Raw genomic sequence first — 14,587 nt, 5'->3', positions numbered from 1 at the left:
ATAAATGATACATAATGATTATCATCATTATTTTTGTTATCATTTAAGAGATTCGTCAAAAATGAGGCTCTACTGTAGGTGTAACATGCTGGGCCCCCAGCCCAATTACTTTCTTGGCAATTTTTTTCCATAAAATTTTCTTAATTACCTGGAATTATCACTAACTTTTCAACCAAGGAAAAGAAGAAAAGAAGCTGCTTTTGAGGAACATGAATTAGCATTTTTAAAAAATCGATTCTCTATTAGCCAAAAAGAATAACCTAGAGAAATCAGATTAAAATTATATATACATATATACAATAAAATACAAAACATTGCTCAGAAACAAATCGAGTGACACATTTTCCTGGAGTCTGAAATGACCCAGATGAATCTGTAGTGCGACTCATTGTATCTAAAGAAGAATCATGCAGTGATTCTGTCAAGTGTGATAGAAAGGACCTTCTCAGCCATGGTCATCTTGCCCAGGATTTTCCACGGTGACCTTATTTGTGGTCACAATGGGTGCATCCCCCAAGAAGGATGGTCTTCCAGGAGTCACTGAAAATTTCAAGAAGTGAAAATCCAACAGAAAATACTTGAACCCAGGAATAAAATGGAAGCCTTGAAGACTGAAGGGTATGTAAGCATTTATTTGTCACTTTGTCATTCCTCCTTTAGATGTATTTTTCTTGGGGATTCAACGTGGTAACTAAGAATACAGTTATATAGTCGAAAACTTTGGGACTGAAAAATTACAGTAGAGAAGAATTTCTGGTAAAATGACTTCAAGAAACATCACACACACACACATGCACACACACACAGAGGTCAAAACACAAACACACTTAAGAAAAAAAGACATTGGAAATAAATTAAATTTATTGTTTAATTTGATTGCCTTTAAGATAATACGTTCAGTAAGGATGTGAATATAAGCAATGTGGAAAAAATAAAATAAACCAAGAGGAAGCAGTGCCAACCTCATCCATTAGAAATAAGAGGAGATGTTTCAAGGCAAAATTCCTCCTTCCGCACTAAGGATTCTTGGTCTTTTGAGTTGAGTTCTCTGAACAGGGCTGCAGAGCCTCAGACTCCACTAGTTCTCCCTCCTTTCAAGCCCCTATCTCTGCCCCTGCTTATCTGAATATATAGGCCTGCCCTTTGCTCAGATTTATGGGTCCAGCAAGGGCTGTGTGTATTTACAGTGCTCTGACCTGAAGACCCCGGGCTGAAGGAGAAGAGGAGGAAACTGGGACCTATTCCATAAACAGAGACAGATCTGAGGGGGAGGTAAAAGACTTTGCTAGCACTTAACATTTTTAACTATTTGGCCAAAGCTTACGAATTACGGATTAGATTAGAGTACAAGAAAAACGAAAGACATTGGTGGAGATATGGAGAGAGTAAATTGTATATTTTCGCTCTAGTCTAGTTGCTTGGAGGTTCTGGGTTTGGGGATTTGGGTGTGGTTAAATTTAAAATGAAAGGTCAGAAAGAAAATTGATAAGTCAGTTACAGAGGGAGTTATCAAATGCTTTGGGAAGACAAAGCATCTGCAAAAATGAGGATATAAACAACATTTAATAAGTTGGAAAATTTCTCCAACCACAAGTTAAGCTCCTTGTGTGAAGCAAGATTCGTTGCATTTTTTAAACTGTAATTGGTTATAGAAGAAAAATCCCCTGCTCTATGTTTAAATGAGAACACATTGCCATAGATGACCAAAAGCCAATCAATTATGACTTTAAATATTTTTCTTAAAGCCTGGTGACCCACTTGAAAGCATCTGTTTTCAAACAGGGCTGCTTTGTAAATGGGCCACCAGTATGTAAAGCAACTGGTCCATTTCTAAGGGGCATGCACCAGTTCAAATGCAAAATAAAAAGCACTTATATCTTGAGCAGTGTTTAGCACCCCAAAATGAATCCCTCTTCCTCAGGGCCATATGTCTGTGTACTAGCAAAAGGTGAAAACACAACTTTTATTTGGAGCCATTCTCAAATGATCTACTTGCTGAAAAAACTTGAGTTCGTGGGAGAAAACCCTTACCTACCAACTGACTACATCAGAAATAATCCAGCGTCATAGGTAAAGGCTACAATATTCAATAGAGAACTCAAAAACAAAGCAACCAGGACAAGACAGTAAGTGAATCCTCCACAAATCCATTTACATTACAATGGAGCAAAAATGTTAATATGCATGACTGAGGCTGTGATTAGAAAATTTGTGAAATATCATCGAATTGCTTCTTTTTACTCATTTTGATATAAAGCAACTATGTTCCCATGATGTCATCTGTTAAAGCTATAATGATCTGCTATAGTGATGATATTGTGTGACTGGAACATTTTGTCTCAACTAAAATATGTTGTGGATAATAATGTTGTTACAATCCATTCTAAGGGGACCTGTGTGACTTAGATTGAATTATTATTAATAACTGCATGAGAAAATACATGTGCTTCGCATTGTGTGTGGCACTTTAGAAATGTTAACCTGTTTATATTATATTATTATTAAAGTCATTTGTCAGGAAATCAAAAGTAAAATTAATTCTATAACTGAACTTTTTAAAAAATTTATAATCCAAAAAGCACATAAATGCATTTTCTTTTCCATTTATGTGTGCTATTTTATGCTGAAAATTAAGCATAAAATTCTAAGCAGTTGAATTAAAGGAGGCATTTGATTATTACATCAGTATAAGCTGACTACAGAACAGCGGAAACTTGGGCAAAAAATGATGAATGGGAAAGAGCTATCCTAACAAGGTTGCATTTCTAAAGTAAAATGAAATATGTGACATAGTATTCTAGAAAACTAATATCTTTACTGCTATCTCTTTTGAACTTTTCCTCTAAAATAGTAAAACTTCTGCTTTGTAAATAATGCATACTCAAAACAGATGCAACTGCATGCGGACTATTTAGAAGAATATTTGGAGCTATTACATCGTAGCTAAAATGCTTCCCCGTGTCATTTCTGTTGAGATCCATTTGCCAGTAAAATAATTTTTTTCTCTAATATGGTGTGGATCGTAGCACCAATGAGTTCAGATGTAACCATTTCAGAGCAGAGGCCTAGCTCAGTATGTCAGGAAAAAAAAAGAAAAGAAAAGAAAAGAAAAAAAACGCACCACAAAGAACATTGAGATGAATGGCTCTATTTTATGAGCCATAAAAGTTTTATTCATCTTGACACTGAAACAGGTTTAGGCAGTGAGTTGACACGCCTTAAATAAATAAGTGGAATTAATTCCCCAGCCCTTGAAACAATAGCAGCATGCATGTAGCACGGAGAAATGCCCCATTGTTTCCCTGTGGCTGCCTGATATTGATATTATTTGTGTTTTTCTGTGCTGCTTCCTCAGGGGCCTGGTTGATCCACTTCAGATTCATCCCCTGTTTTATTAGAGGTTGAAAAAGGTTCAAGACCTGGTTGTACCACAGCTCCCACCGACAGCTAAGGAACCAGTTTGGCGTCTGGTTTGTCTGTTGTTTTACTGCTGACCTTCAAATCAACTTTAACCCCTGACCTCTGGAGGCATCTATCATGACAAGAGGCTGTTTAACACAAATGGTGCCCATTTATAGGGGAAGAGACTCAGAAGATTTCCTTTTTATGAAGAATTTAGTTTTTCACCCCTCTTTTCTCAGTCACCACAGGTGAAATCCCTCTCAGCAGCTGGCTTATGAAATAATGTGAAGGGAGGCCTTAATGAGCAGAACGCACCCTCAGCTGGAGATAAATATATGCAAATGAGATGCACAAACAAAGGAGCCTGGACAGAGAAATATCTGCAATTCCAGCAAAATGCTGCCTGCAGCTCGAAGATGAACAGCTTTGATAAAATGGTAACAAAAAGCACCTTTTTATCCTCCAGCGTGTTTTACATTGCAATAGACCATTGTCATTGCAACCCAGTGGAGCATGCAGAGGTTTCTGCACTGTTTCAGAAAACTGTTTAAACATTTGTTTTAAGGCATTCATGAAATATAATCAATGGACTGCTTCTTTGTTGTTGTTGTGATTTTTTTTTTTTTCCTGAGTGTGTTTTAGATGTTACTGTAGTTATTTTACCTGTTGGTCTTTTTGTGGTTTAATGTTGCTGGCTTGCTGTGCTAGTTCATGTTTTGGTGACTGTTTCTTCCACTAGTGAGAATGAATTTTTTTTTTTTTTTTTTTTTTGTTAACAATTCAATGGAAAGAGATTTCAAGTTAATAACTAGTAAGAATCGGCTTTGAGCAGCACCCAAACAACTAGTTTTAATGATGGCAATCAAGTGTGAGAGCTAATTCAGAGACAGGCATGTTAACATGCTGATTTTAATAAGCTTTAAAAAGGCAATCTCTAACTTTTAAAAGTCTCTTTTTAATTTAATTGTTCTTGGTTCATATGATGCCAAAACAAACAAAACCATTAAAATATGTTTTCAATATGTATCCACGGTGTTATTTGATGATGTTCTAAATTAGCATCATGTTGGTAAAATATTGATTTGATAAGCTTTAAAAATGGAAAAGCTGGAATTATTGACCTAGTTAGAGGAAAAAGCAACATTTTTTCCTAAAAATGAACAAAGCCCCAACCCCAAGATCTTAAACCAGAGAAAGGTTGGGCTCACGACACACACATCGCTGTGTTTGGGCATATGTATTGTGTTTAAGTGAATTGTCAAAGCAGCTAAGGTGAGAGAAGGAACACTATGCGCTTCACATGTGCCAAAATACTATCACTCTAAAAGCTCAGCAATATTTGGTTCTTTCATTTATAACACAGCCCTAGCATTCCGCAGCAAGAGATGTACAAGGACCTTTACATTTCCTTTACCTAAATTATTTCATCTTGGTAGCTAGGATTGGAGTGGAGACATTCTTCTGAGTACTGTGTAGCTTTCACATTTTATGTGCATTTCATCAGGCAAATGTCAAATTTGCTAATAACAAGAAAATCTCCTCATTTTTAATCATGCCACTCCTGTTGCATGGGGTGGGGTGGGGGATGGGGGATGGACGCAAGCAGGGGGCGGAGGAGGAAGCATAAAAGCATTGAGCAGTCTGACCAAAGAGAAGAAGGGGAAAAATGCTTATTTGGATTTTTAAATGACACATGCTTGATTATGTCAAGGCCTGTATCAGTGCATCATTAAATTCAGAATTTCAGGAGTTAATAGAAAGTTGGTTATATTAGGGATGCTTTTTCAAGCCCAGGTTCGAAGCAGCATAATTATGTTCAACTGCTGTTGTTTGCAAAGGGCAAACAGCATCTTAGGCACAGAACAATGAAATTACAGCTGAGATTTAGGTTAGCAAAAGCCGTCTTCTCTAGGCTTTTATGATTCATTATTTCCCATTAAATACAGTATTAGAAGTGTACACTAGATAGCTCATGGTTGCTGCTCTCGGAGCACATTATCTATATTACACAGGTCTGGGGAGCAGAATTAGAAAACTTTGGGGGAATGAGCAATATGTGTTTGCTGATAGAAGTACCATATGGCTCATCTTCTTCAATTGCTTTCATTGCGACTCTGATGCTGGAGAAATTAAAGTTTTATTTGATGTGGCACAGCTTAATGAACTGTCTTCTGTTAGGAAAATTGAATATGTTTCCTGTTATTTGAGCACAGAGCCTCCATGGTTTGGCTGATGAGGGATGCATTATGTATTGTTTATTTAGCATTTTGAAAACAAAAGCAAGATATTGAAGGTAAAATTGATTACTGCTGGATTGCATTATATAATCAAGTTTTCTCCCTTTAAATTTCCCTTTATAATCCTTTTGTAATGTTTTAATGTGAGATTGTTCCAGCTTTTTGTTTTTCAAAGGTACACAGAACTTGGTTTTATTAAAATACCTTTATTTGTAAACGAGCCACATGAAACTGTGAAGCCAGTATTGCTACATTTATAAAGTTCTAAGAACGATGTTTGGAAAAAAAGAAAATAATTCAATTTGAATGAACCTAATTGCGAAACTTCTAGTGAATTCCCAGTCAGTTCTGAGAGAATCTAATGTTTGGCTAGTTGAAAGGGGGATGTCATTTTCTTTTGTTTGAAATAGACACTTAAGAACATGCTGGGGTGGGGCCATAAGAGAAGGAAGACACTTTTAATATTCGGAAATACAAACCTAAAAATATCGTTTTAAATTTTTGAGTTAGTCGTCAGTGAATAAGAAGCTGTATTCGACCTGCAGATTAAAGAAAATAAAGTGTATATCAGAAGAATTTACATTTTTAGTGAATAAATAGGATTACAATATGCTTACACGCTGAGAAGGCTGGGATGTTAACCCTGTGAATATTCTCTACTCCCTGAAGAATCTATAAGAGAATAGATTTAACATTTTGTTTAATTTCCTTGTTTTTGTTCTGGTTTTGATTGTGTTCGAAAAATAAGAAATCTGAATAATCTCTAAAAAGACTGAATGTAAAATCATCTTCTAATCACTGCATTTCTTTCTTTCATTTTTCAGTGAGAAATATTCCCCACGTGTGCTGATGCCTCAGACACACCAATCCGCAACAAGCAACTAGGATAAAAAATAGTTAAAAGTGAATCAACATTTATCTGGAATATGCAATCCTGACCCCCTTACGCACCCCCTCTCCCCCCCAACACACACACAAAGTCATTTGTCTTCTGTGTCCTGTGATGTTTTGAGGATTCTGGCAAATATGGCAGTTAAACAAACTTCTAGCACAATCTAAATACAGTCTGTTCAAGAGAGGCTTCCAATGTTTATAGTCCAGAAGTAAAGAAAAAAAAAATCTGGTTTTTAACCAAGAATAGTGCTCTTGAAAATGTCTCCGAACAAAGTGTTTAAGTAAAACTTTGGCCATAGATATTCTCCATTCCTCATTCTTTGCTGATTTTTTTTTTTTTTTTCCAGTGAGGACTTTTCATATGCCATCATTTTGCTGCTTCTTCTTCTTCTTGTTTTTTTGTTTTTTTTTTTTTGAAATTAACAAACTAATTTTAAAAATTAACGCCTGACTGGGGACCTAGTCCTACAAACTTCCTTTAGATACAGTTGAGAAGAAAACATCACATTTTTATGAAGCCCCTCTCCTGACAGGGGACTGGAGGAGGAACACCATTATGCATTGTTATCAGCGTGGTGTAATTTGACTGTTGACAAAGTATCCGTGGCAGTGCGAATGAGCGCAGTTAGAAGTGTGGCGGATTGTAATCAAGAAGATGCTTAGCTGTGCAACACTGCATCTTGAGCAGATTTGAATCAACATTGCCTTAAGGGGACACACACACATACCAAAAGAAAAAAAATCCATTAATTTTTAGAGGGAAAATTAGAGTGGCACTTGATGAAGTGAAATTTGACATGCGTTAATTGGTGTGCAGCTCTCCTAATTAGAGATTTTCAAATTCTTTTACTGCTGTCACCGTGATGGCACATTGTCTTGCTGGACAAATACTAAAATTGCAAATTGGTTTGATCAGGAAGTTTTACATATGAAGATAAGACTGTATCCTCTAGTCCACTTCCAAAAGGTGGACAGCTGGAGAGCAAAGATGACTTTCAGCTTTACCTTCACCCCAGATAAAAAAGGAGTATTAAAATAGTTTCATTATGAGACTTAATGTGAAGGAAGCAGGTACCAATACAATTTTCTTAAACAGATGCAAACATTCCTTTGATACTCATGCTTCTGCTTCATATGAAATATTTCAGGTAGAAAAAGAAAGCCAGTGAAATGCTACATTATATATATACATTCTCATATTTCTACTTATATTCTTTGGAAATTGGAGTTAGGTGGATTTTTTGAAAGCTCACGTCACATTTTTCCCTGGTCTGAGATCTAAGGCACTCCAGTTCCCCTTCTTGTCTTAAAGTAATTATACTGATGTTTGGCCCCCAGGATGGCACCAAATATGATACCACAATAATTTTGGTTTCCTTTTTCCAACTCCTCTTGTCTAGCCCTTGAACCTCTCTTAATTCATTAACATATTGAATTTTTTCAATTTTCCATTTTCTTACAATAACAATATTAATGCCGGGGTGAAAGCTTGATTGGAGCTAAATTACTTGTTACCTGCTGGCATTTATTTATATGGCATTGAATTATAAAGCTTTGCTATTGTCATGCCTTGGGCGAATTGTTTATGACACCAGTAATAGGAGTAATTGTTATTGTTGAAATTACCTGTCAGCTACCCATAGCAGTGGCCCTTGTCCCACTGACAAATAGTGACAAGGGAGAGGTATCCTCCATGCGTCCCCCTGATGGCTTCTCCTCTGATAATAAGAAGTGCAGGGCCTCTGATAATTTGCCTGTCACTGTTGAGTGCAGCTCAGAGAGAGTTGGCCAAATTGTTGTCATTCACTTTGACAAAGACAGCAAAATGCTCCCGTGCAAGAGGAGGATTATCAAAATAAATGAAATCGCTTACACCCCCCTTTGTTTGTTTGGCTCAAGAATTGCCTGGCTTTGTATGAGGTTGTGAAATCAAGGTCCAGTTCTTATCGATGTGCCTCTGTTCATTCTAAGATGAGGATCCCAGGAAAGGAAAGGCACCTTAGGAGACTCACCAGTTTGCAGTTTGCGTTGGCTAGTAAAAAATTATATCCAAATGTAAAGGGAAAGTCAATAAAATTGTAATGAGTCTAATAGGTCATTAAATACATTAATTTAAAACACATCTAAAATTTACACCTTTTGTTTCCTGGTTTCCATTTGTCCCTCTGATTCTTTTTTGGCCCACACAGACATTCAAATTCAACAAGCATTCAAAAATGCACAGGTTTCTTCTTTGCAATCAAGTTTTCTTTAGAAGTTTAGAAATCTCCATCTCTGACTCTTACAGCTTTAAAAGATTATCTAGTTGGATTTAGGATTATTATTTCAAATGGTTGGTTCCTTTCCATAAATTACCTTTTATTTATATACTATCTTCATGAGTAAAAAGATAAATGAAACATAGTTTCAGGTATGAAGCATCAATTATCACAGGCTTACAGAGGAAGCAAAATGGGCCTGTTATTGCCAGAGTGCAAATATTAATATAAACCTTTGCATTTTAAAATCCCTTGGTTGCAGCCCGTGAACCTGTCATAGAGGGGGAAAGGGACAGGGAGCAGCAGGGATGGTGTGGGGGAGTGTCCCTGTCTGAAAGAAATGGACTTGAAACAAATCAAACCTTTGCTCTTGTAAAACCAGAATTATTCCTACCTTTCCACAAAAGCCATCATTTCATGGTAGGAATATTCTTATTTTTAAGGTGCCTAGGAGGCTACTACTCATAGATCTTCTTGACAAATACTTCCTCTTATAAGAACTTGAAAAGAAAAGGAAAAAATAACTAGGATAAATGTAAAATATTGGCTCCGTATATAGGATAGTAATCAGCTGTTTATTGGTCTCTACTAGACAAGTAATGACCAACCACAGTGTTAAGTACCAGCAACATTGCCTTGGGCCCTTGCCTCCTAACACCAGCCATTATCTGATTAAAGAACCTCCAAAGAAGTCACTATTGCATAATTTTATGGGTCTTAACAGTGCAGGTTGGCTGGCAGAAAAACTACCTAGGAGGGTTGATAAAGCAACAGTGAAACATGATTTTATTTACTTCACTTACACCTTGGTCTCTGAAAGAGTACCTGAGTATCTCACATACTGGTGGCTGCACAGGAAACCTAAAATCAATCCAAATAGGAATTGCATGGGACATGGGGGAGGTGGAGAGGGGAGACAGGAAAAGTAAAATCATCTGTCTCTTGAAGCTTTTCATGAACTGCACAGTTTGAAGTAATGAACAACATTGTTATAGGCATCTAGATCCTTTCTTAGGTGTTATGTATTTAAAGCAGGTAAATAGGGTTTTAGCAGTGCTAAAACCATACATGTAATATGATTATAGGAATAAAATGTGTTTCTAATCCTTAATAATAATGTATTCTTCTAAAGGCAACCACTCCATGGTTAACTATGTTGAATGTCCCTGATTAACAAGTGGAAGGCAGTGACATAATTAAGAGGTTATCTGTAGTAATAAAAATGCCCAAACCTGTCTTGGAATGTGATCCCTTTAACAGATAATTTTTAAGAATGCATGTCCTTGCTTTCTCTGTGGAGACACACGTTAGTGATCCCAGGAGGGGAAATAAACATACGTTTTTAAATGAAGATATTTAAAATGTACCCCATATTTCAGCATGTTGCTATAACCTGGTCTTTTTTATGTTCCTCCTATAAAACCTAAATTAAGCCTCTTAGGAGTGGTTTTGCTGCAGGTTTCGACTAAAAACACAATACATTTTAAATGGTTCCAGTACTTGAGTGCACTTTAACATGTAATCACTAATGTGCATTCTCTTCCTCTCTCTTCCAAGCACCAGTCCTTCTAAAAGGATGAGACTTCTTTAAAATTTAGCTTCATTTGAAATGTAAACTTTTAACAAATAGTAATTGCTTCTCTAGCTCTATTGATGAAGTGACTGGCAGCAAATCTTTTCTTTCTTTTTTATCCCCCCTCTCTCTGTAACATTTTGAAATACCCATCAGTGTCAAAGGAAACTGCACACGCCTCCTTTGGTGCTCTAAATAAGGCTCAGCAATGTTAAGAAAAATGTCAGAAAAAGCTCAGTGGATTAAAGGAACATTTCTGCACCATGTCAAGGAGGATGGCAGGGCAGACTGGTCTGCATAATTTTGAAAGATATTTTTTGTAAAACGCTTACTCTTAGAAACCAAATGAAATTTTATTTGGAAAGATTGGATATTGTATTTGATAACGTACAACCTTCGGTTGTTTTTCTAAATCTTGTTATTTTTTAAATATGTCTCTGGTATGTATTCTTTAAATTAGAACTATAATACACTCATCTTTTGGTAGAATGTTCCTGTACCCGGGTGCAGCGTTAAAATACATTTCAGACTCTTTCATGCGTTTTTCTTTTCTTTCTAAAATTCTTGGAATGTTCACTCAGCGAAAGCAGTGAAAATGCTCGGCTCTTCCACATGCAAATTATTTGAACTAGTCAGTCCTTCTTCCCCTTAAATAAAATGTGTATATAGCTTTGGAGATTTTCAAAAAATAAATCATTTACATGCATTTGTGAATTAAAAATAAATTACTGGTATGAGGTTTTTAGTTTGTTTTGTTCTGTTTTACTGAAGAATATGCAATAGTCACAAAATAGTACAACGACAGTAAAATATTCCACAGTATTGTAACTATGTAATTAAAACAACGTCAAAAAAAAAATTAAAACAACGTATTACAAATTTAATACTAGATACCACCAGAAATGGCAAGATTAGTTTTACAGAAACAAGGTAAGTGTCAGCTGATTTTAAATATAAACTTTTCCAAAACAGGTTAAGAATGAATTTAGACAAATTTGACTCTTAACCTTTAAAGATTTCCTGCCCATTTCTGTATGTCCTTTATTACATTAATTTTTTATTTAAATTACACCATTAACTGGATATGAATTTATCAAGAATACATGTATTGATTTATAAAACAGTACCATTAATTATTATAATAGCTAGATGTAGCTGATATTACAAAGCCATTTAAAGGTTTTTAATATTACTTGGACATACATAGATAGATAGACATTATGGACAAGACTACAATTTAAACTGGCTACCAGCAGTTAATGAAATCCTTGATTTATATTCTAGTTTAGAGATTGATTATATTGTTGCTTTGTAAAACTATTTATATTATGCCATTATTCAAAGGATGTCTCAATAAAAAAGCTAAATAAAATATTCAGTCAATTCCCAAAGCAGATTTTGTTTTCTATATTTTAAATGCTGGTGAAAATAATTGATTGTGTGTGTTCCAAGCTTTGTCATTTCCATTCCAGAGGTGGCTTTCCTGATGGGAGCCTCGTTTGCATATGCACACTTTCGCACACTTTTGATCCTTGCGGAAACAAACCCCTTGTCTTTATTTCATTATGCCTCCCACCCCCGGTAACAAACCCATGTATATTTCACAGACCCCAAATATCAGGACACATAAGTCTTTCTGGCATCTTTTATGTTATGCATTTTTTTTCTTAAGGTTGTGGAAAACTGGGACTTACCCCAAAGCCGCAAAGCAGGCAATCACGAAGAGTATTTGGGTAAGAATGCAATCTGAAGAGGAAAAGAAGAAAAATGAGGAAGAATATCAGCAAATAACAGTAACACTTTCAAATTACTTTTCAAATGGTAATTAGCCAGCAAATAGATTGAAAGTTAAATTCTTTTCACATTGTACTTGGTTTGGGTCTCCCAGTCTCTTTATTTATATCACTTTTCCTTGCCTGGCAACATATGTTACCGATTTATTATAGTATTTTTACTGTTAGCAGACAAATCTAAAGGCTAGCTGAGAAGGCTAGCTTCATCTGATGACTTTAACAACAACTGCAGGGCATCCTTGAGGGTGAGCCAATAGGCTCTTTTGAAGCTATAATACTATTAACCATTTTGATGCTGAAATACTTCTCATAGCCAAAATTGGTTCTGTTTTTTCACGGGCACTCCAGGTTCTACACATAAGAAAGTTAATGTAAATGATTTGTTTTGTAAATATTTCAATAGCCTTCTAAGCACTTTCTTCCATGTGTCTTAAGTTCCCTAAAAGCCATCGGTTTCTTTATTTCCCCTTCTTTTACAGACACTGAAATCTGTGGCACACATTCATAAGTAAACAGCTATCAAGCATCAGGTTAAGTTGTCACGTCCCTCTCCCCCATGCCATTAATTCTCTGCTATGCTATTAAAAGAAACAAACATCCTTTAGAATTTAAATGATCACGTTTCTCTGCTATATGTACAGCCTAGAAAAGTAAAGTTCAAGCAAGATTCTTCTTGGCTAAGAATCTGAAATTACTTTCCAAATTAGAGACACCATTAAAATCAAGACCATTTTAACAGATATGTGACCCTAGCTAAAGGTTTACGCCTTTTAACATGCCCACGTGAAAACATCTGTTTTAGAATTTTATTTATTGACTAAAATATTGATTTTAAAGGTAACAAACTTCCATTTTATGATTTCTAATGTATGTCAATCCAAATTATCTTGTCATTTTAATTTAAAATTTTTAGCCACAATTTCTCAATTTAAATGTCTACGTAGGATTCATTTACAATTTCAGATACATTTCATAAAACCTCCTTTGAGCATTCATGACTTGAAGATTTAGAAATTAAATCCCAATTACTGGAAGACAGTATTTCTTGTCTAAAGGGTCTGGCTCAGCAACTAAAATTTAACGTAATTTCGATATTGGAATTCAACCAATAAAAACCAGACATTCAATGCAGTACTGGGGGTTCTGTCAAAAATGTCCATTTTGAGGACCTGAAATACATTCTGGACCCCTGGGATCCAGAAGGTACTAAGAGACCATTCAATATGTCCATCCAAACATACCTAACATGAGAGATTCTGTCTACAAATCATAACAATGCCGCAGCTCTCCAACATATTTCAGAATACACAATCATACCTGGTTTTAAGACATTTACATACAAAATTTGACTTCAAAACAGGTGGTGAAATAACTACATCCATGCATTCATCTGATTCTAATTTGTATGGAAAGTTATCAGATCTTTATCATTTATACTTCAATACACTTTAACCACTCTTATTTTAGTATTTATGACAATGGCCCCACCCACTGCACCCAAATAATAATAATAATGAGTAAATGTTATATTCAGAAACATATAGTTGTATAGTTTCATCGTAGTCTAAATTATGGTACTATTTAAGTTGGCCGATAGTTTATATCTGTTATCAGATACTTACAATGTGTATTTCTTTTTTGTCCCAGCGTGGCATTGTATGGTGACTGTGGGTAATTTTAGGTCAGAAGTAATTATGATCAAAAGGATTTCAGCTTCAGAAAATGAGGCCAACTTTTTGAAGGCATAAATGCACTCCATTCCAAAAGTGATTATATGTCGGGTTATGAATTCCCAAGTGACTCAGTGCTAGTCCCGTCATTCTAAATGCGCTAATTAAGACAAGTTAGTTTTTAAATATTATTCTTCGAGAGAGATGGAGACAATAAGGTTGGAGAGCCAAGAGTTTTCTTTGTCCTCAAAAACATATGTTTTTGAACCAAAATCGAATCTCTAGCAGAGTTTGATCCGCCCGCATATTTAGAAGCCTGCCAACTGTGTACACAGGGCTCTGTGCTTTTCTACAACAGGTCCTCTTCTCTGATAACCAGCCGGCAGCGCTCTTAATAGAGATGCCTTCCCACCCTCCTCTACCTACCACATTCTCTCTCTCTCCCCTCTCTCTTTCACCTTAAAACAGGTGTCTTTTTAATACCTGAGTCTAAAGATACAGGTTTCTCCAGCTTCTGGCTCCAACTCTGTCATGATCATTTTTAATAATTGATATGGCCCCTTCTCAAAACCACTCAGAGTCTTAGCTGGAATCCCCACTCTGCCCAACCTCAACTCTTCCCCAAACCCCATGGGCCACCCCCCGGCTTTCTGTTTTGTTCACCACCTTGGTTTCTTACCCCCCCAGCCCCATTTCTGACCTGCTCTTTTTCTGGATCAGACGCAGGCAGGTTGAGAGGTAATGAGAACCAGATGGACAT

The 14,587-nt window shown here is 36.0% G+C and overlaps 2 long non-coding RNA genes across 3 annotated transcripts; one reads left to right on the top strand and one right to left on the bottom strand.

The window, feature by feature from the left end:
- The first annotated feature begins 512 nt into the window (after positions 1–512).
- On the top strand, positions 513–6,729 carry LOC112605227. Of its 2 annotated transcripts, none has more exons than XR_003115378.1 (3): positions 513–622; positions 3,356–3,839; positions 6,464–6,729. It is a non-coding gene; the product is annotated as an uncharacterized LOC112605227 (long non-coding RNA). The 2 variants fall into 2 exon arrangements; XR_003115379.1 differs by having other exon boundaries at positions 3,642–3,839; positions 6,464–6,726.
- A 1,276-nt stretch (positions 6,730–8,005) lies between these two features.
- LOC112605203 lies at positions 8,006–12,369 on the bottom strand. The gene is made up of 3 exons (XR_003115374.1): positions 12,235–12,369; positions 12,059–12,110; positions 8,006–8,565 (listed from the first exon to the last, which is right to left on the bottom strand). It is a non-coding gene; the product is annotated as an uncharacterized LOC112605203 (long non-coding RNA).
- Between the last annotated feature and the right edge of the window lie 2,218 nt (positions 12,370–14,587).

The sequence above is a fragment of the Theropithecus gelada genome, chromosome 13 (genome assembly GCF_003255815.1).
Source record: "Theropithecus gelada isolate Dixy chromosome 13, Tgel_1.0, whole genome shotgun sequence".
NCBI lineage: Eukaryota > Metazoa > Chordata > Mammalia > Primates > Cercopithecidae > Theropithecus > Theropithecus gelada.
The sequence above is the reverse complement of the archived record's forward strand: the minus strand, read 5'-3'. Positions and strand labels throughout refer to the sequence as shown.